Below are 24,499 nucleotides of genomic sequence, written 5' to 3'. Positions count from 1 at the left end.
GCTGGATCTGGCTAAGTACAGATGGGAGATGCCACAAAGGGAAGTTAAGAATAACAGGGCTAATATCTTGTTGGACTTTTTAGATCCAGACAAACAAACAAGTAGTGGCCAACCAACCTGAGATTGTGTTGGTAGACAAGGAACAGAAGACTGACGTTGTGGTGAATGTGGCAATACCCAGTGACCTTAACATCAGGAAGAAGAAACATGAAAGGCGGACAAATACCAAGGACTAAATGAGGAGATAGAAAGGATGAGGTGTAGTCCCTGTTGTGAACAGAGAACTCTGGGCTGTGACCTCCAAGTTGGGGGAGTGGTAGATTCTCTACCATATCCTTAGGCGGGGATCATTCCACCCAGGAGTTAAAGTTAGAGCTACATCTTAGTTCCCAAAAAGTGTGACTGTATTTATTTCTACTTGTTATTTATTGGAACTGTTACGTACATCACTATCAGCTCTCCATTTCTCCCTTGTTTTATTATATATACTTTGAAGTGGAAATCAATCAATAAATTGATTATTTTGTGTATCTGCCCCTGGCCAAATTAAAGAAACAGTGCGTGCACGCTCCCTGAAGTAATTCACACCGGACACAAGTTTCAGGTTAATGAAAAACTTGAGGAATGTTTATTAGAGGGGGTGGCATGCCCCTTGTAGAGCAAAATTACATCATAACATTGTCAGAGATAACATTGATTTATACATCAATAATTGGTTAGGGGTTAAGTGGTTGATTCATTGCTCGTCCTACCGGGTATGATGTCACTGGCATCTTGCGGGTCTCCCCCAGATTCCAGCGCCATCTTTGTTAGTGAGGATGTTATTCGATGACTAAGGGAAACTCCCTGGCCCTAGCGGCCATTTTAGGTAAACTAAGTAAATCACATTATGAAGTTATAAATGCTGATTAAGAACTATATAAAGTAAATAGACATTTTACTAACTAGAAAAATTAGAGTAATATTTCATGTCCACAACATACTTCAAGGACATTCCAAGTGCTACACCTCCCCCTGTGTTTTTATCTGCTTCTCCACAGGACGAAAGAGAGACTCTGGTGACTTAGTTACCCTTTGGACTGTATCAGTACCTGAAAAGTGCTAAATAGTTACCTTCTATGCATTTAGGATAATATACATATGAGAGGATTGTAGACTATATAGAGAAAAAGTCTTTCACTTTTTGACAAATGTTATTTATTTACACTGCATTTGGACCATGATTTTTGAAATGGTTTTTGGTCCAGCCAAAATTCTTTTTTTTTTACATTCAACAATGTTCTATCAATGTTTAATGAAATGAAACATTCATTTAAACATTACAGCAGGACATTCAAAATATTACACTTCTGGGATGGTTCTGGGATGGTATTTTGGTTAACTGTTTGTTAGTGAAGGTGTTGAAGGTTTTGCAAATTACATCATAATGCAGTTCAAACAAGGCAAAGCTAATGAGGATTGCTTTACTGTCGGTGGCGTGTGTGAGTGCAGGATTAGTACGCTGGAATGTGCAACACAATTTTAAAGGGCTATAACTGAGTTTAGCAAAAAAACTTTGACTTTGATGCCAGTGCAGCGATAAATTATATTCCCTGTAGTAAGAAAGGGCACATTTATTTTCAGCCTATCACAAGAGCCACTTGTCATGGTTTTTATGAACGCCTGGTATGCATGCTCTGTTGCAATTTGTACAGTCAATCTGCAATACAAGCTGTGGCCATACATGAAGTACAATCTTTTTTCAAAAGTGTGCAACAGGTGAATTTTATTGTGCTATCAAAACTATAAATACTCAGTGTTGTTTCACTTATGTGCCTGACCATTGAGTTTGTTCCATTATATACTACTGGCTTTCTTTTTGTTTTCTTTCTTTGTCTTCTTGGGTTTTACCTATCATCTGCTGACTACGTGTTTACTAATTCACAAACTGGCTCTTTTTGAGGGGCTTTTGCTGTCTTTTTGTTCACAAACTCTGGCTTACATTTTTGGCAATCTACCTTTATAGAACTCTATTTTGTCCAACCTTTGATTTCTGTTCTAAATCTGTTTTTGCCTTTTTCTTTTATTGATCTATTGATCTGATTTATTTTTTTTCGTCCTTTGCATCAGGTTAGATTGCTTACTTTTCAAGTTGCTTTCTCTCCCATCTCTCTCCTATTTTTCATTGCTGGTTCATTATTAGTTCTCCGCATATTGCATTAGCAAGAACGGGCTCTGCTGGCACTATAACCACTTCACCTCATTGAATTGGATAAAATGTTGGAGTCCCCTGATACAGTCTCTCTAAGAAATATTAAACCATTACTGAATGAGGGTAACTAGCCACCTAGGTTGGCTGAGGCAGAGATTAGGCTCTTCATCAACCATATTAATTCCCATCTCTACAGAAAAGCTTATGGCCTCCCAGAGTAACTTCTATCTCACAATCCTGTCCCTTGCTCTCTCCTAATGGGGCCACACTCCACTCTCATCTCCAGTTCTGCTACTTTTCCACCTTGTTGTTTGGCTTCTTCCCCCCCCCCCCCTCCCCACCAATGCCCTTCCTATGTTTTTTATACCCCCCTCCCCTAGACTGTAAGCTCAGTTTAGCAGGGTCCTCATCAACCTATTGTTCTCGTAACATTTTGTAATTGATTCATTTATTGTTAAACTTCCCTCTTTCATAATATTGTAAAGCGCTGTGGAATAATTTGGCATTATATAAATGCCCAAAATAATAATAATATTAATAATAATAATAATAATGATTGATACCAGCAATGAGTGGCTGTGATAGGCTGAAACCAGTTACCAGACATTCTCATCCAATCACAGCCACTCAGTGATGCTTGAGCAAATATTTTCTCATTAGCCTGAGCAGTACCAAAGGAATGGACGCTGTGAACCTTTGTTTAGCATTAAAATATTAAAAATTATTTAACGTAGAACAAAGGGACAGCACCAGCAAACTCCAGCACCAGAAAACTATACAGCACTGATTACTGTATCTTTATGGTCCATGTCCATTTAATCATTGTGGGCTGGTGTCCAGGGGGCCATCAATGCCTACCTGCAAGCCTTACAGGCCTAATATTGAATCTGCAGCAACTATATTCAATGATGCCAGCAGACTCCATACTGTACTATCTCAGAAGTAGTCTAATTCAGCTGTGGCCGTTTACACACCTATCCTAGAAAATGAATATGAAGAAATGTGCATTTGTGACATTGTGGGAATATACTGCATTTTATTATTTTATAATGGGTTTTTTATTGGATTAATTTGATTCCTGTCATTATGATTCACTAGTTGATATTCGCTCTTGGTTTATTCTTAGAGGAGAGACTGACTGTTTATTAGCTGTTACTTCTCTATATAGCTAGTTATATAGGTTAGCTTAATTTGTGATTTAGAGATGGTCTGGTGTTTTTTTTGGCTGTCTCTTAGCAACTGAAATAATTATATGCAAGGACCATTATTACCCTCTCTACTTTTTATCCTTCCCTCTTTATCTATATCTGTGCATAGATGGTATAGTAGGCTGCCCACTTGTTTATACACAGTTGAGGTATGGAGATTTACAGAGGTTTAACCCCTTAAGGACACAACTTCTGAAATAAAAGGGAATCATGACGGAATATTTCCATCATGTGTCCTTAAAGGGTTAATTAATCATGGCGCTATTGGAGCCTTTGAGGATTCACTATCGGATAGCTAGCCTCATTAGCCATCACAAGTGAGAATTACTCTTTTTCTCCAATCACCATAGGGGGATATATAGCCAGATTGATATACTATTGGAGCCTCTGTGGACTTATTATCTGTCTGGCAGCATGTGTGAGGGACACCCTTTGACCCTTAGTTATCTTAGGATATATCTCCAGATAGGGAGGTTTTGTTTATTTGGATCTCTTCAGCCTGTCACCAAGGATACCTTAGTCTTCTATATAATCTAGTATATTTAGCTTTTACTAGTTTATAAATGTTTTGGGCTATATGAACCTTAAAGTGTGACTTACAGTTTAATGAGATTAATAAATAATAACCATACCGATATTGGAAGTTTACGTCCTTAATATAACCCAGATTCTTAACCATATGTGAAGTTATCCTTGAATCATTCTGGAACTTCAGTGTTTATTTTGATGATAATATATCCAGCATTACGCTCACTGGAAAAACAAATAATAAAGCCATTTTGAGACACTGTCCTACCTAATTTACATATTTTACTATTAACATGACGTAAAGTCATGATTTTATTAAGACACGGAGGCTCCTATTATGCTGCACTCTTTCTTTATTTACCTCAGCAGCAAAGAAAAATAACATTAAATCAGTATAAAAGAAACCAGTAAATAACATGAGGTATATCTTCCTAGCAACAGGAACAGCCAATCAGCATCCTCTTTGTAGCATAATACGCAGTGTCCAGTATACAACTTCCTCTTTCTTGCGATCCCGAACAAGGACAACAAATCCAAATAAAACGTGGGCTCCAATTAGAGGGTATACGAGCCTTAAACTGGATCTCGAAGTCAAGCTGGAAGAGAAAGGCGAATATGGTAATATTGGATTTATGCATAAATTCACATTACATGGAATATCAGATATACATACATAACATGAAATTCATTAACAAGGATAAAACCCAGTAATCAAAAAAAGACTTACCGTGAAGTCAACTTACCAAGAGAAGACCAAACCTCCAGGGATGGGAGGGAGGGATAATAATCGCCTCCGTGTCATTAATAAAATCATGACTTTACGTCATGTTAATAGTAAAATCTGTCAATTTTATTAAGACACGGAGGCTCCTATTATGCTAGTTCAAAGCTGTGAAATTATGTCTCCAGTGAAGTGTTGAAAAGGTCTAAAGTAGAAATCACGGAATGTAGACTCCGAAGACCAGCCACTCTCATAATATCCTCCAAGCGACAACCAACTGAGAAAGCCTTAGAAGCCATTGCCCATTGAACCGAATGAGGCACAGACACATAGGTATCAATACCTGCTAGAGACATAACGTATTTGACCCACCAGGCTAGAGTAGACACCGGAAGATCCGACTTTTGGAAGGAGATGAAGAGTTCCTGTTTCAAAGGATTCCGTAACGTAGTGGAACGATGTTCACACACCCATCTATTAGGGAAAACTGGGTAAAATTGGTTTTAGAGGAGGTTTTTGTCCTCTGTGAAATGTCAAAGAGGACACCTTCTGGAGTAAAGGAACGAGCAACCACCTCAAGAGCTCGTACGTCAGAAAAACCTCCTGCAGGAAAAAAATTCAAGACAATAGAGACGTCCCACAAGACAGAGTATCGTGGTAAGGGTGTATGAGCAAACCATATTCCTCAGAGAAGTCAATATATGACAGGATGTCAACCGACAGGCGTCCAATTGAAACTTTGATGGCCAGCAGAAATGGACGATCGGTAAGGTCCACAGTGCGATAGGCTTTACCTTCATCATAGAAGTCAGAAAAATGGAGGATAGACATAAAAGGAGCCGATATGGGATTTAAATTTAATTTCATGCACCAATTATGCCATCTGCTCCAAGCAGATTTATAAGCCTAAAAAAAGGAGAAACTGTCCTTGAGAAGAAAGCTGATAGAGGGATATTAGTATCAAAAGAGATATTAAAGTAGGTTTGGTATCCTGTAGCAATTGGCGTTAAAATATCATGCTTTAATAGGGTAAATTGACGCCAACTCTGAGTCGCAGTAAGTGCTGGCTAGCTTTTGGCTAGCACCCAGACTTACTTGCACAAGACAAAGCGGGGCGTGTAGGTAGGGGGTAACAGGTAATAGTACTTTATTAATGTATACTAAAATCACATAGTACAAACCAATTACAAAAATAATAGAAAATCAATCCACCCTGTCCTTTGCTCTTGGTCTGGTCCAAAATAATGGACAGTGGCAATAGGAAGGGAAGAGCGAGTTTAGGAAAAGGGGAGGGGGAGATGGGTGAACGAAACTAGGCTAAGCGGAGTGTGCAGTGCCTAGAAGAAAAAACTCATTTCAATTACTGCAGTGTACTAGTAGCGTCCTATGGTAGTTGACCACTAGGGGTCGCTACAGAGTTAACTTCAAATCTGGTAAGCTTACTTCATTGACACAATAGTATCCGATGTAGGTGTATATACAAGTAAAGGCATAAACTAGTGTCAGACAGTCTAAAGTAGAATGTAACAAGTCTGTCACTCTGGTACTGAGCCAAATACTGCGTTGACATCCAACATGGAAAAATGAAGTCAGTCCGTGGTATGAACTTTTACTCCAGTTCTGAGAGGAATCGTATACATCTTAATCGTGGTTTCTCAGAGAAATGGTTGATCCAAAAGTCAGACACATTTTAGCTAATCTGTTAGTTTGGTATTGAGCCAATCCTGACAGGATACGCCAACCAAAAAGAACGGTTGCGTATTAGGTTGCTACTGTGTCTGAAAGGGTGTTAAATGCATGTGTGATCTTGCAAAATTAACACCTAGCTCGGATAGTAAAGTAGATCCGTTGCGTGGGCTATATCTATAGTGCTGTATGGAATTCTGTGTATCCAATAGTACACTGTAATCCCAGTACCTAGTTCCCTGCGTTTAGTATTCTAGATAATTTGAGTCCTCTGTTGATCCTGTGTAGCATCCGATTATGCTCACGATTTATCAGGATACTAACAGTGGTTGGATTAGCAGGTATAGCTCACATGCCAGAAAGTCTATGTTTAGAGAAACCCGGAAAAAGAATAGTGCCTTCATGGGCACTAGTTATAGTAAAGAGAGTGTGCCAATGAGACGGCACAATAGTAAATAGGTAAAAAGAATTATGTACACTGTGAAATGGTTTAGATAAATGAATACCCAAATCGGTATAGAGATAGCTTTCCGATTCAATTATGTCAGAATGTCAAATCCCCAAGACAAATGTATACAGTGTCCCCTCATAACGTAATCGGTCTGTTAGCTGTCTGCACTTCCAGGGGGCTATAGAGACCGCTAGGGTAAATTTTCGTGAGGCAGGTACTGAGACCCGATCGTCAGATATTTGGAGGAATGAAGTCTTTTCTTAGGAGATGACGGAAAGCAGGTAACGATCTCAAGCTGATGTCGGTGTAAACCCGACGCGCGTTTCGCCCTGTTTAGGGGCTCGTCAGGGGGAAATGTCTCCCTCCAGTGGTAAAGTTTATAAATCCCGCCCTGGCAGCTGATTGGTCGGATTTCGGCTGTCATGGAGTGAGAGGCTACGGTGGCTCACTAGAGTCAGAAATGTGAGGAGGTCACTGTAGTGTAGTTTCGATGTATATACATGCCGGAATTCTTGTACAATTAGTTCACAAACTTGTCCCTGAAATTAGAAGCCTTTCAGGATAGTGTTCTACCAAGTTGTGTGATATAGTACATAGGAGGTGATTGGTGTATTTATGATCGTGAGTCCATATTATTTATATATGATAGTAGATACTCCATTCGTCATCACCTCTTAGTAGTGTCATATTTTAACATATTGTATCCAAATAGGAAGTGATACAATGGGGTTACAGGAGGTGATCTTTTGATACAAGAGTATTATAAAGATCAGTGGTGGTATTCTTCCCTTGTTTTCTAAGAATAATGTTGGTCCATATGGTCGGTAGCTCCTCATTATATTATGTATAGGAGCATAGAAAGTATAGGGACACCGTTTTGGGAATACATCGTTTATGATTAGGCACCAGTGGGTGAGGAGTGATAATTGGTTGTACTTAGTCACCCCAAATTACTGGTGGATAAATGGTGTATAATTAAAGTCTTCGTTTAGGCCATGAGGGGCTAAAGTTTTAAAGGTGAAAATCCAATGTGATTCTTTTTGTAATAGGATTTTATTGAAGTCACCTTTCCTTGGGTTGGGCATTAGTTTTTCAATGGCCTGGAATCGTAGGTTGTCACTGATGCCATTATGAAAATTAATGATGTGTCGTGCTACTGTAGTTGGAGTAACAGTATTTTTGATGGAGTTTATGTGCTGCAAGACCCTTCGTCTGAACTGTTGGAAGGTCTTGCCTATATACTGGATACCACAACTACACGTGATCAGGTAAATCAGTCGGGTGGTGCCACAGTTTATCAAAGCATTGGTGACTACGCTGATACGTGTTTGAGTGGAGATCACTGATTTGGTGGGTGAGATGTACTGGCAGGCCTTGCAATGGCCGCATTTGTAGGTCCCCTTTATATCAGAGAGCCAATTTGGTGGTGCTGAGGGGGAGGAGAGATGACTGTGAACCAGTTGATCCTGTAGGTTAGGGGGTCTCCGTGCTGTTAGGGAGGGGTAGCTGGGTAATATTTTTTGAAGAGCGGGATCATGTTGGAGAATGGGCCAATTCCTTTTGAAGATATTGGTCATGCATTCCCAACCTTGGTCGAAGGTAGCGATACAGCGGGGGGTCCTGGAGTCTTGTACAGGTCTGGTGAAGTGAAGACTGGTATGTCGATCAGTGCCACTTGCTCGTTGAAATGCCCGTTTGAGAACCCGATTTGGGTATTGTAGTTCTTTAAAGCGGGATTTCAGGAGTTGGCATTCCTTGTAAAAGGTCTCATCTTTTGAACAGTTCCGTCTTGCCCTAAGATACTGCCCATAGGGGATAGATGCTTTGCGTCGATAGGGGTGGTGGCTGGTCCAATGTAATAGGCTGTTTGTGGATGTTTCTTTTCTAAAAAGTTCGGTCTTGTTCCAAGATAATCTTGAGGTCCAGGAACACTAACTGGTGCTCATCAATCACGTGTGTCAGGCTAAGATTAATGTCATTGTAGTTTAACAACTTGACGAAATCTTCAAACAAAGTCACGGAACCTGTCCATAGGAGCAGCATGTCATCTATGTACCGGTGCCAGGTTAAAATGAATTCATGAAACTGGCTGAATTTGGTGGTCGTGACGACATGCTGCTCCCACCATCCCAGGAATAAATTGGCGTATGTGGGCGCACACGCTGTCCCCATAGCGGTGCCGGAGATCTGGAGGTAGTAGGCACCGTTAAACACAAAATAGTTGTGTGTCAACACAAACTCGAGTGAGGCCAAGATGAAATCCTTTTGCGCATCATTGTATGAGGTGTTGTCTAAAAATAACCTGCAGGCCCTCAATCCCATCTGGTGGGGTATGTTAGTATAAAGAGAGACCACATCTAGGCTAGCCAATTGTGTGTATGGGGGAACGGTCATGTCCTGCAACATGAGTAGAGTCGATTTCGTATCCTGGAGGTAGGAAGGTAATTTTAGCACTAGGGGGTGTAGAATTTTTTCAATAAATTTACTCAGACATTCGGTCAGACATTTATTGCCCGAGACGATGGGTCTCCCGGGGGGTGGTCGAATACCCTTATGCACTTTGGGTAAACAGTAAAATGTCGCAATGGTTGGGGTTCTGTTTGGATGCAAAAATTTAAATTCATCTTGGTTAATGATTTGTTGGCTAAGAGCGTCATTTAGAAGAGTTTCAAGTTCATTAACGTAGATATTAGTGGGATCTGAGGGAAGTGTTCTATAGTAAGTGGTGTCATTCAAATGAGAAAGGCACATAAGGACATATTCCGAGCGGTGAAACGCGCGTCGGGTGAAACGGGCGAAACGCGCGTCGGGTTTACACCGACATCAGCTTGAGATCGTTACCTGCGTTCCGTCATCTCCTAAGAAAAGACTTCATTCCTCCAAATATCTGACGATCGGGTCTCAGTACCTGCCTCACGAAAATTTACCCTAGCGGTCTCTATAGCCCCCTGGAAGTGCAGACAGCTAACAGACCGATTACGTTATGAGGGGACACTATATACATTTGTCTTGGGGATTTGACATTCTGACATAATTGAATCGGAAAGCTATCTCTATACCGATTTGGGTATTGATTTATCTAAACCATTTCACAGTGTACATAATTCTTTTTACCTATTTACTATTGTGCCGTCTCATTGGCACACTCTCTTTACTATAACTAGTGCCCATGAAGGCACTATTCTTTTTCCGGGGTTCTCTAAACATAGACTTTCTGGCATGTGAGCTATACCTGCTAATCCAACCACTGTTAGTATCCTGATAAATCGTGAGCATAATCGGATGCTACACAGGATCAACAGAGGACTCAAATTATCTAGAATACTAAACGCAGGGAACTAGGTACTGGGATTACAGTGTACTATTGGATACACAGAATTCCATACAGCACTATAGATATAGCCCACGCAACGGATCTACTTTACTATCCGAGCTAGGTGTTAATTTTGCAAGATCACACATGCATTTAACACCCTTTCAGACACAGTAGCAACCTAATACGCAACCGTTCTTTTTGGTTGGCGTATCCTGTCAGGATTGGCTCAATACCAAACTAACAGATTAGCTAAAATGTGTCTGACTTTCGGATCAACCATTTCTCTGAGAAACCATGATTAAGATGTATACGATTCCTCTCAGAACTGGAGTAAAAGTTCATACCACGGACTGACTTCATTTTTCCATGTTGGATGTCAACGCAGTATTTGGCTCAGTACCAGAGTGACAGACTTGTTACATTCTACTTTAGACTGTCTGACACTAGTTTATGCCTTTACTTGTATATACACCTACATCGGATACTATTGTGTCAATGAAGTAAGCTTACCAGATTTGAAGTTAACTCTGTAGCGACCCCTAGTGGTCAACTACCATAGGACGCTACTAGTACACTGCAGTAATTGAAATGAGTTTTTTCTTCTAGGCACTGCACACTCCGCTTAGCCTAGTTTCGTTCACCCATCTCCCCCTCCCCTTTTCCTAAACTCGCTCTTCCCTTCCTATTGCCACTGTCCATTATTTTGGACCAGACCAAGAGCAAAGGACAGGGTGGATTGATTTTCTATTATTTTTGTAATTGTTTTGTACTATGTGATTTTAGTATACATTAATAAAGTACTATTACCTGTTACCCCCTACCTACACGCCCCGCTTTGTCTTGTGCAAGTAAGTCTGGGTGCTAGCCAAAAGCTAGCCAGCACTTACTGCGACTCAGAGTTGGCGTCAATTTACCCTATTAAAGCATGATATTTTAACACCAATTGCTACAGGATACCAAACCTACTTTAATATCTCTTTTGATACTAATATCCCTCTATCAGGTTTCTCCTCAAGGACAGTTTCTCCTTTTTTTGTACTTTATACTTTGAGAGTTACCCCCTCCCTGTCCGGTCACACTTGATAACCTCATTGGCCAACCCACTCCTTCATTACGTTAATTTCAGGTTTTAATACCAAATTGGCCACGCTAACAAGCCTCTCTATATATAGATTAATGGTGGTTGTCCATTTTCCCACTTATTTGTCTTCGTGTGTAATTATTCCTAACTTTATCCTCACTAATGACTGACCTCCTTGATAAATTAGGTTACCCTAATTTAGGCCAAGAGGAAATCACGAACGTGTTTTCTACCAACCCCTTATCCCTGCATGGCATCAGCAAGGATAACATCAATTCTGCATTCTTCGAAATTCAAAAAACATACCAGGAACAAATAAAAAGTTTCTGGGAATTAACAAGCCTCAAACAGTACCTAGAACAGAAACTAGTACCGAGAGGTTTACCAATAGACTGATGACTTGTACCCATCTATGGAAATCAAACTACAGCAAAATATTATTAATTACAAACAACATTTGAAAACAAAAAAACATAATAAATTTCAAAGAGACTATAAAGATTTCAAAAACGGTAACATCTTTAGGCAAACTAATACTAAACGCAAAAATAACTACAGGGGATCATCGTCTGGGGAGACGGACTGGTCAGATCAGGACCAATATCCATTAAACAGACGGAAACTTCCAAACCCAAGGAATAGGTCACGTCCAAGAGATACCAGCTCACAACCAAATCCCAACAAGAGCATTCTTAGGAATCTAGACAAAACTGTCTCATTTCTCGACATTCCCATTACAGGCGACACTAATAATCCTGAATCAAGTGCATCCACCTCAAATCCTTTTTTAGACCAGGTACAACCACACCAATTACGGGGACGCCTGAGAGACAGAGACCGCTGGTCATACAAATCCCAAAATCGGACCCAAAGACAGCAACAACCATGAAAATAATTAACCTCTCCGATTTCCAACTCTCAGCACACCACAAGAGCCTGCTGAACAAAGGACTATCTTTTGTACCGACACCTATTTGTAATAAATTTAACTGGGCCAAAGATCTCAACCTTTTTGGAAGAAAATTGGCCCTTAATATTATGCATACCAAAAAAGACCAAGCAACAGCAAATGAACTGGGTCTATCTCTTCAGGACTATGAACTGTCCAAAACATTGGACAGTCTCTTGCAGGAAAATAACCCCATGAGACCACTAACAGATTTTAAGCCACCAATTTATTTCACCCCCAGTTTTTCGGACACCCCCCATGTTGATTTATTTCTCCAGATGTCACTTAATGAATTTGAAACTGACAGCAATGTGAACCACAGGAAAAGTAATCTGAACTTCTCAGAGCGTAGAGCCCTGAAAGATCTACAAAAACAACCCGACCTAATAATTAAACCAGCCAATAAAGGCGGAAATATCGTGCTCCTAAACCGCTCGGAATATGTCCTTATGTGCCTTTCTCATTTGAATGACACCACTTACTATAGAACACTTCCCTCAGATCCCACTAATATCTACGTTAATGAACTTGAAACTCTTCTAAATGACGCTCTTAGCCAACAAATCATTAACCAAGATGAATTTAAATTTTTGCATCCAAACAGAACCCCAACCATTGCGACATTTTACTGTTTACCCAAAGTGCATAAGGGTATTCGACCACCCCCCGGGAGACCCATCGTCTCGGGCAATAAATGTCTGACCGAATGTCTGAGTAAATTTATTGAAAAAATTCTACACCCCCTAGTGCTAAAATTACCTTCCTACCTCCAGGATACGAAATCGACTCTACTCATGTTGCAGGACATGACCGTTCCCCCATACACACAATTGGCTAGCCTAGATGTGGTCTCTCTTTATACTAACATACCCCACCAGATGGGATTGAGGGCCTGCAGGTTCTTTTTAGACAACACCTCATACAATGATGCGCAAAAGGATTTCATCTTGGCCTCACTCGAGTTTGTGTTGACACACAACTACTTTGTGTTTAACGGTGCCTACTACCTCCAGATCTCCGGCACCGCTATGGGGACAGCGTGTGCGCCCACATACGCCAATTTATTCCTGGGATGGTGGGAGCAGCATGTCGTCACGACCACCAAATTCAGCCAGTTTCATGAATTCATTTTAACCTGGCACCGGTACATAGATGACATGCTGCTCCTATGGACAGGTTCCGTGACTTTGTCCAACATCCAAGTGCCAGTCGCTGGAATCTCTGAGTTGGCGTGAATACCAGTTCGCCGTAGTGTTGGAGAGACCTTGAATATATTCTGCCGTGACTGAAATGCTGTGTCTCAGGCAAAATTGCCAGCAATCACGAGGCATGTAGGTCAGAATTTTGTATTTTGTACCTCCAAGTGATTGATGTAGTGGACTGCTGACACGTTGTCCATCTTCAGAATGATAGCGCATTGGGCTTGAGTTGGGGAGAAACTGTGGAATGCAAAGGGACCGGCCAGATGTTCCAAACAATTGATGTGGAGTGTCGATTCCAGGTTTGATTATCTGCCCTTGGTGGAAACTTGCGTCGGATTTGATTATCAAATCTGGAGCTGTTCAAAATATGGTGCGCTTATTCCAAGCTTCTATGTGAAGAAGCCACCATTGGTGTTCACCCTCCGCTTCTGAGTCCAGAGTTACCATATCTGTGTATGATGCGCTGCCCTTGAGATAAAGTTTGTAATCGTTGTAGGGCTCGATAGCCAAGAAGACCTGGAAAAATGACATGTATAGATGCCAGTAGAAGGCCTAACATTCTCAACAGTTGTTTGAGAGAGAGTTGAGAGGTTGCTAGTGTTCGCCTATCTCCTTCTCGATATTGGCTAATTTTGCCACCGGAAGGTGTAGAGTTTGAAGGGTAGAATCTACAATAATCCAATATAACCCAGAAATTTGATTTGTTGCGTGGGAACGATAATGGATTTCTCCCAATTGATCAGGAAGCCTAGGTTCTCTAACAGAGTTAATTGAATAGACTGAGCCAGAATGAAAATGCCGTCTAAATATATTATAAGACGTGAGCTTGGTGAAGCACCATGGAGCCGAAGACAGTCCACATGGGAGGCACCTGAACCAGGGCTGGATTAACATAGGGGCTGATGGAGCTGCAGCTCCAGGCCCAGGCCCATGGAATAGGCCCATTTAAAAAAAAAAAAAAAAAAAATTTACTTTTTTTTTTTTTTTTTTACACACTATTCTGAGGTTTGCCACCTGGCTGGTATTTTAATGGCACAGCCGGTATTTGAGGCTGCCTGGCACAGCCGGTATTGCAGTAATACCAGCAATACAAATGCAGGTCATTTTCTTAGTATAAACGGACATTACTCTGCAATGCCAGCACCGGCCAGTAGGGGTCACTGTGTGTGGAGAGAGGCAGGGATAGGAAGTTACAGCATATCCCTGCCTTCTCTACTACTCACTGATCCGTGGGGGAGCAGCTACACAGCACAGAGAGTCCAGACAGCAGCTCTACAGCTCAGGTAAGTGAGGGATAGGGTGAAAGGCTGCAGGGAGACATGGGGACACTGAGACACTAGAGGACACATGGGGACACATACACTAGGGTACACTGGGAGACCTGGGGACACTGAGATACTTGGGGACACTGGAAAACATGGTGACACTGAGACACTAGGGGGCACTGGGAGACATAGGGACGCCGAGACACTTGGGGACAGTGTGAGACCTAGGGACATTGGGAGAAGCTGAGACATTGGGACACGGAGATTCTAGGGACACAGTGTCCCCATGTCCCCAGTCAGTGTCCCCATGACTCTCAGTTTCCCCTAGTCTCCCAGTGTCGGTGTCCCCATATCTCTGTGTCCCTATTGACTCAGAGTCCCTATGTCTCCCAGTGTCCCCATGTCTCCCAGCCAGTGTCCTCTGTGTCCCCATGTCTCCCAGTGTCCACAAGTCTCCCAGTGTCTGTGTCCCCATGTCTCTCAGTGTCCACATGTCTTCCAGTGTCCCCATGTCTCCCATGTCTATGTCCACAAGTGTCCCCATGTCTCCTAGTGTCCCCAAGTGTCTGTCTCCCAGCCAGTGTCCATAGTGTCTCAGTATCCCCTAGTCTCCCAGTGTCCCCTAGTCTCCCACTGTCTGTGTTCCCATGTCTCTGTGTCCCTAGTGTCTTAATTTCCCCCAAATGTTTCAGTGTCCCCATGTCTCTGTGTCCCCATGTCTCTGTGTCCCCATGTCTCTGTCCCCATGTCTGTATTCACATGTGCCCCCATGTGTCCCCAGGTCTCTGTGTCCCCAGGTGACTGTGTCCCCATGTCTCACTGTGTCCCCTAGTATCCTAGTGACACACTGAGACATGGGGACAATGGGAGAAATGGGGACACAGACACTGGGAGACTAGGGGACTGGGCTACATGGGGACACTGACACTGTGATACATAGGGACACTGAGACACTGGGTGACTTGCAAGACTGGGAGACAGGGAGACACTGGGAGCAATTCCTCTATACAGCAGAATCAAACTGTGAGTAGTTTGTTGGTGATTTTACAGAATTTTCTCTCATGTCACTCCTTGTGATTTACATCATGTGATGTCACGCATAGCTAATTAATTATACAAATGATTAAGGCTGGTATTTTTTTTCCAAGAAAGGTGGAATCCCTAACTACTCTTCACATACTCTTGCTTAAAGGAACACTATAGGGTCAGGAACACAATCATGTATTTCTGACCCTATAATGTAAAAACCACCATCTAGCCCCCCTGGTCCCTTCTTGCCTCCCTAAATATAGTAAAATCTTACTTGTATTCTGTAGTCTGCAACTGACTGTCTGCTGACATCATCAGAAGTGGTGGTCTGAGCAAATTGCAATGCTTCCCTGTAGGATTGGCTGAGACTGTCAACTAGGCAGATCAGGGACAGAGCCAGCACAAGTCAAACATAGCCCTGGCCAATCAGCATCTCCTCATAAAGATAAATTGAATCAATGCATCTCTATGAGGAAAGTTCAGTGTCTGCATGCAGAGGGTGGAGACACTGAATGGTAGTGCTGCACACTAGGCAGTACTGCCCCAGGAAGCACCTCTAGCCGCCATCTAAGGAGTGGCCAGTGGAGTTATTTTCTCTGAAAAGACATTGTTTACTGCAAAAAGCCTAAAGGGAATGATTCTACTTACCAGAACAAATACAATAATCTGTTGTTGTTCTGGTGACTATAGTGTCCCTTTAAGTTTGTTTAAGAGGGATGTATGGCAACAAAACTTGTGTGGACTGGCTGACAATAAAATTAGGTAATTAGGTAATGCAGACTTTGGTTTCTCTAACACTGTGACATGTCCTCTTTCTTCTACACTCACTATATACACCTTTACTCTGTCCCAGACTATATACCAGGAACATCTGCCTGCTAGTAAGATATTAAGGAGGCAAGTGGACGTGTGAGTGCTAGGGGACAGTCCTTAGAAAGCGTGGGGTAGGCGCATCATTTGATGCATTTATGTCAAGCTCTGGGTGCTGCCTTCATAGTATGCCCTTAGTTGGACAGCATTCATGCCAGGCTGGCCTTCCAATTCTTTGGACAGACATGCCCCCTTTTTGGGCATGTTCACCCCTTTTGGCAGGTCTGGTCACGTGATTTGCGTCAGTGGCACACCCTTTTACCCTTCCCTTTCACTTCCTGCTTCACTGGACACTGCTGTTAGGGGTTCTGGATTTACTTGAAAGATGAAAGCATAAATTAGAGAGAGATTAGCATAGAGTATGTGTTTTCATATAGCTGCATCCTTTGAGTTTCCCTCCAACGCCATCTCCATCAGATACATGACGCTTGGGAGGTATGTTTTAGTGTTTTTGGTCGATAAGATTCTGTAATTAGGCCCATCATAATTGTCAGCTCCAGGCCCTCTAGGCTCTTAATCTGGCCCTGACCTGAACCTCTATTTACTGCCCTACCATGTAAATTGCAGGAAGTTCCCGATCTTGATGTTGTACTGGGATAGGCACTGTGAGATATGCATCCTGCAGATCCAATGTGGCCATCCAATCTGCTGGTTGGAGAAGATCCCGTAAACAATGCCCTTCTTCCATCTTGGAAGTGCTAATATGCTCATAACTATTGAGCTGTCTCAAATTTATCACTGGACGGATACCTTTGCCTTTTTTGGGAAACAAGAAAAGGTTGCTCACGTAACCCAGGGTATGTGCCGGAATCTCTACGATTGATTGTCCACTGAGACAAGGTCTGCGTCTCATTGGGAAAAAACAATTTCCCTTGATGGGGAACATTGAACAGGTAGAGAAAGGAAGTCTATGCAATACCCTTTCACAGTGTGAAGAACCTGAGCATCTGATGAAATGAGGGATTATACATGGGAAAATGTGTGAGCCTGCCCCCCACTATCAGTAAGGAAGAATGGAAATTGTGAAGACTTCTTAGGAGCACCTCTTAGGCCACTAACAACCCAGGGTATATCACTTTGTGGGAAGGAGGTTGGTATAGTGCATTGTTCAAAGAAATCGGCTGGGCAAGTATAAGAGCCTTGGTTCTGTCTAAAAGAACTTCTGTTTGTTTAGCCGGACAAAGGAGCCCAATTCTTTTACAAATTTGTCCCATAACCTTTTGCCTGTGTTATCTGGCTTGTTCAGAGCCGTAGTTAAACGTTTGGGCTCAATCTTGAGCAAGATCGATTTGTGGCGTTCTGTGACAACCGCATTGTTGGCGTTGCCAACTTAAATCACTCTCTGGATCTAACCACTTAAGATGGCGCAATCTAATTCTAGATCATCCTCTACTGCTTCAAAGATCTTGGCTGCTGAGCTCAAGATGCCCAGGATTTTATCCCGACAGTTTTGCAATGAGAATTTAAGCCTTTAGATGGCTTGCATCCTGTCTTACTCAGGATTTGAATGATCTTAGGATCGACTGATAGCGTTTTACATGAGTCATCAGGGACTGTTCGGCATGGCCATTCAGCCTGCCATTTATTTCACTTTGCCTTCTCAAAAGGCTTGCGTACTCTGGATGCAATATACTTGGCTACATGGTCTGAGGAGACCAGTGGGTGACATAGGTCGTCAGGTTCGAATAGGGGTTCACATTGAGTGTCCAAGATCCTATTGGTGTCCCTGAGTCCACATAATCTACCTAAATCTTGGTAGGTTTAACAGGACATGTATCCCAAACGGGATTAGCATCCTCTTCATCAGTAATTTCATAATCAGGAAATATCCTCTGAATCCTCATATAGGACTCAGGGAACTCATCCTCAATATCACTGACCTCAGATTCAGAGTTTAGTTGGGCTTTTTACCTTTTCCAAAGTCTAGTCGATTTTGCACGACTAGTAGCTCTTTTGCGCGGTGGTAAATTAATCGCGCCATCCATGACAGGTATGGTACTGTCCATCTCTATTGTTTTGGAGGAGTGTTTAGCCTTAGATGAGGCCTTGCGGGCAGGCTGAAGCAGAGCAGGTGTGAGTACAGATACACCTCCATATAGTACTCAGGGAACTCCTCCTCAATATCCCTGAGCTCAGATTTAGAGTTCAATTGGGCTTTTGCCCTTTTTCAAAGTCTAGTCGATTTTGCCCGACTAGTAGCTCTTTTGCGCGGTGGTAAATTAATCGCGCCATCCGTGACAGGTATGGTACTGTCCATCTCTATTATTTTGGAGGAGTGTTTAGCCTTATATGAGGCCTTGCGGCCAGGCTGAAGCAGAGCAGGTGTGAGTACAGGTACACCTCCATATAGAATGTGGGGAACTCCTCCTCAATATCACTGAGCTTGGATTCAGAGTTCAATTGGGCTTTTGCCCTTTTCCAAAGTCTAGTCGATTTTGCCCGACTAGTAGCTCTTTTGCGCGGTGGTAAATTAATCGCGCCATCTGTGACAGGTATGGTACTGTCCATCTCTATTGTTTTGGAGGAGTGTTTAGCCTTATATGAGGCATTGCAGCCTGACACCAGGGCCTAGTCATGGAGTTTGCCATGGAAGTGTCAATTAAAGCCTGCATGTCAGCAGGATCAGTAAAGCAGAAATTCATCCTCACTTTCAGAGATACCTGGAGAGGCTTCTACATTAATCTGCATGTTTGCTGTAGACCCAGAAAGATCCTGTCAGACTGCATCATAAATATACAAACAAACCTAAGGGGATGAATAAAGTAAAATAATACCAAAAGGAAAGGGTTGAGTAACCCTCAAGTAAAAAATAAATAACTAAACAGGATAAAGAAATGAAAGTACTCACAATAGTGAAAAAAATAGCAATTGTAATATAAAAACACAGGAGCTGCCACTATACCTAAACCCCAACTTGGATTTCTGGCAGTTGGTGGCAGAGCAGCAGCCACACAGATAAATGAAGGGGAAAAAAACAGCACAATAGCACTTTACAGGGGATAAAGATCTTCAAAGACGCCCCTGAGCCCCAATTGATGGTAATCTTGGGGGCCAGGGCGGTCAGAGGGGAAAGAAATTATGAAAGGATATACAATAAAGCATATAACTGAAGCAAATGAAGTAAATACATCAAATTAAGTTAAAATGAAGTAACTAAATATATTTATGAACATGAAAATATTATAATTAAAATGTAATAACTATATTAACCACAGTAATGATATGAATAAAGTAAAATATCCCACAGTTTAGAACCATGGGACCCAGTGTCACTTAACTGAGGTAGCAGCAAAGAAAGAGGAAGTTGTATACTGGACACTGCCTATTATGCTACAAAGAGTATGCTGATTGGCTGTTTCTGTTGCTAGGAAGATATACCTCATGTTATTTACTGGTTTCTTTTATACTGATTTAATGTTATTTTTCTTTGCTGCTGAGGTAAATAAAGAAAGAGTGCAGCATAATAGGAGCCTCCGTGTCTTAATAAAATCTACAGTGTTTCCCTTTTTGCTTCATAATTACTGCTGTAACTCCAGCTCCGCAAAACCCTTACTGTCCTATTAGAGTTCACTTTATGGATTAACTCTCCTGTTTTTCAGTAAATTAACAGAGCAACAGTCATTTCATATGGACATTTTTTCAAGCAGGGCTGTCCTTCTCCATGATGCTAAAATGCCAGCTTCATTGCCAAGCGTATTGGCATCTGAATGAAATTACATTAGTCACTCCTTCCCTATACTCCCTAGTCAGTAGACCTGGAGATACGTTTAGTTCAAAATTTTTAATTTGTATGAATTTGGGCCAATCCGGTAAATGTTTTCTATCACTTACACTATACATTTCCTAGCAACTTTCAAACACACTGTATAGATATAATTTAGTTTTCTATTAACCGAAATAAACTTGTGTGTGACCATGATAGGTACACTTTAAGTAAAATTGACGCACGTGATTGACGAACATCATTGACGAACATCAATTAGTGTTTCTGGATCTCAAAATTCTCTTAGAACAAGATGGCACTATCCAGACGGAACTGTTTAGAAAGGAAATGTCTACAAATAGTTTGTTACATTGGACCAGCCACCACCCTTATCGCCTCAAAGCTTCAATCCCCTATGGCCAATATTTGAGGGCAAGACGTAACTGCTCACAGGATGAAACCTTTTACAAAGAATGCAGGATCCTCAAATCCCGTTTCAAAGAATTACAATACCCAAATCGGGTCTTGAAACGGGCATTCCAAAGGGCTAACAGCATTGACAGAAACTCTAGTCTCCATCTCACAAGACCAGCTCAGGAATCCAAGGCTCCTCGATGCATAGCCACTTTCGATCAAGGGTGGGACCACATGACTAACATCTTTAAAAGGAACTGGCCCATTCTGCAACATGACCCAGTTCTCCAAAAAATACTTCCTAGTCACCCTTCCCTAACAGCACGGAGACCTTCCAACCTTCAGGATCAACTTGTCCATAGCTACCTTTCATCCCCCGCAACACCATCCAACTGGCTGTCTGATCTCAAGGGAACCTATAAATGCGGCCATTGCAAGGCCTGCCAATACGTCTCACCTAGCAAGTCGGTGGTTTCCACTCAGACGCGTATCAGCATTGACACAAATGCCTTAATAAACTGCGGCACCACCCGGCTCATCTATCTTATCACCTGTAGCTGTGGAATCCAATATATCGGGAAGACCTATCAACAATTTAGAAGGAGGATCCTGCAGCACGTCAATTCCATCAAGAATACGGTCACCCCAACCACAGTTGCAAGACATATCCAGAATTTCCACAACGGCATTGCTGACAATCTACGTTTTCAAGCCATCGAGAAACAAATGCCTAATCCAAGAAAAGGCGACTTCAATAAGACTCTATTACAAAAAGAATCCCGCTGGATATTTATCTTTAAGACCTTAGCCCCTTGTGGCTTAAACGAAGAATTTAATTACACACCATTCATACACCGATAATTGGAGGTCATCGAGCACCACTGTTCCTCCCTCCTCTGGTCCTTTTGTAAATATGTAAATAGCCAATAATTATCATGTACTTACAAGTGACCTCATCTCGTGCTCTCAAACACGGCATGCTTTAATTGACAAATAAATGTCATGAACTTCCTTTCTATAAACATCGCTAGGATGTTCACCAAGGGCTGGAATCCGGACACTTTTTGATCTGTGCACTACTTCCTTATCACAAAACTTTCCTTGTAAAATATATTCAACATATAATTTCTAACAATGCAACTAGGGATTACGGTACCTTTATGCATCTATAATGAGGGGTGCTTTAGCCTTATCTGGCTTAAATACTCCTGTTTATCATACTTCACCTCCTCTTGGCATAATAACAATAATCTGCGTATTATGCCACACTCTAGGATCCCTAACAACTTCTGAGAGGATTACTAGCACTACAGATATGCTCAGAAATGGATACGATGAGAACTCTTTTTGGAAACTCAGTCAGTAATTTTTTTTTATTTTTTTTTTTGACACCGACAGATTTTTGACCCTACTGAGCCACCGTAGTTCTCCATTTTTTGCCTGCTGAAAACGGACCAATCGGCTGCAAGGGTGGGATATATAACTCTGCCACTGGGGGGATTCATTTCTTTCCCCTGACGAACCCCTAAACAGGGCGAAACGCGCGTCGGGTCTCTAGACATTCCGACAAAGCTCTTAGTACTTTCGTCAAGATACTCATCTATGACTGCCTCCTGGGTTTTTGAGCAAACCAATTTGTTCGCATTACTGACCGCGGTACCGGGAAGGTAGTACAGTGACGAGTAGTATTGAGTGCTATTCCGACCGGGGTTGTATATACATACACACTTTTACTAAGCTCTCTGCACTTTCGTCAGCATACTTACCTGATGGTAGTAAGTGACGAGCAGTATTGAGCTCCATACCGTTTGTGGTGCCAACCATCTGGTACTATAGCCACTCTCTGCCAGTACTTACGTTTTATACCAGCAAGTTCTTTCAAAACCTTTCTAAACCTCTCTTTCCTATGACTAAATGCCCATGAAGGCATTTTTTTCCTACTTTGTAGCAATCCTAAGGCTTTGATTTGTATCTCTATGGCGCTCTCTCAGCTATCACCCTATGCTGGACTAGATATTACCACACTCCGTATCTAGCCAACAATACTTCTGTAGCATTGAGAACTATCAGGATCAATATGATTTCTATGATCCGTGCAATAGTTATCCCTCTATACGGACCCCCCAAAGTATCTTGGTGTGGTGCCAAGGGCTACACTGCTTACCGTAGCACCTGTGAAATTGCTGAGACCGCTAGACTCACTTGTACGGATCATCCCCATTGTAACACAGTATCTATAACGATACATTATTATAGTGACCACCTCAGGATAACTTGGTTAACTTCCTGTAGCGCTAGAGATTCACTAAGTGATTTCCTACTGAGGCTTCGACACTTCCTGTAGCGCTAGAGATTCACTAAGTGATTTCCTACTGAGGCTTTGACACTGGCTAATAGTTTGGCTATAAGGTCTGGACCACAGGGATTCTCAGAGGTATATCCTCATCCCGGTCCATCCAGACTACCTGTACTGGAACCGACAAATTATTTGAATGGTTGTCACTACAAGCTTACCATTTTAGTGAGAGATTTAACTATTATGGGAGTATTGGTGTAGTGGATCACACTTATCGTGGCAACACATCTTCTGCTACACTTTGTGTCTTTTTGTCCTCCCAACCCTCCCCCATTCGTTTTCCTGTTTCCCACCTCACCCCCTAGGTACACGTCTCCATAGGTGTTATATCCATTACTCTGGCTACCAGCTACTAGTTAGCCACGATACACTGGATTAAATACACTGGGGACAGTTTACCTTAGGAACGTTTTTCTGTTACTTATTAAAATATTGATTTTTAAACGTTTTATATTCTAGAGCACATTATTTTGAATAATTGTGACACTTGACGTTGGTAACGTCCCTTGTGATACCAATATTCACTATTGTGTTTTCATTCTTTAGGACAGTGTTCTCTCTCTTTGTTCTTGTTCAAACTTTTGAGGGTTACCCCCTCTCTGTCCAGTTACATTATAATTATCATATGGGCCAACACATTTTCCTATCACTTTAAGTAGCATCAATAATCTTAAATCCAGTCTTCGGACCAATGTCAGTCTTTTGACTTTTAACTTCAAAATGTGGACTCTTTTTTCAGGGTTTTTCTTTTGATTAAAACAGGTCATCATTTACTGATTTATAGTTATTAAGAATATCAGATAAATGGACTTCTTGATATAATTCAAGACTGGACTAAAGGAATCAACTGCAAGAACAGGACTTTACATATTGACTAGGGATGTGCATGGGCAAAAAATTTGGTTCGGTTTGGAATTCCGGGTAAGAAATATTTTTGTGTCTGCTTCAGCAATTCGGACCAATGGCATTCGGTTCGGTTCGGCACTTCCAAAATCCAGGACTTTGGCAATTCGGAACTTTGGTAATTCGGACCCTAACCCTACCCTTAACCCCTAACCCTACCCCTAACAGCACAGTTAATTTGAAAGTGATTTTTTGCCAAGTGACTAATCATTGATCTGTCATTCTGTCATCTGTCATTCTGTCATGTTGCACAACTCTTTTTATAAAAATTAGAGTAACACTCTCTGTTTTTACTTCAACATCCAAGTAGGTTACAGTGGTAGAAACATGCACAAAGTTATCCATAGTACATAGTAGGATTTAGTCTCTGGATAATATTACCTAATTAGTCTGGAAATCAAATTATTTGTAATTTGTTTTGTGCTCATAAATCTTTATATATTTTCTTTTTACTCAATTAATGTTTTCCCCCATAAAGAAATGTAAGATATAATGCAATTGAGTCTGTTAGTTACAAAAAGTTTATAGCACAGCTTTTGTTTATAATCCATAATTGATTACAGCTGTAAGGTTATTATTTCTAAGTTTACTTTTTTCTACCTCCTTTTTTATTTTGTACGTTCTCC

This window comes from Pelobates fuscus, chromosome 9 (assembly GCF_036172605.1).
Source record: "Pelobates fuscus isolate aPelFus1 chromosome 9, aPelFus1.pri, whole genome shotgun sequence".
NCBI classification, from domain to species: domain Eukaryota; kingdom Metazoa; phylum Chordata; class Amphibia; order Anura; family Pelobatidae; genus Pelobates; species Pelobates fuscus.
The sequence above is the reverse complement of the archived record's forward strand: the minus strand, read 5'-3'. Positions refer to the sequence as shown.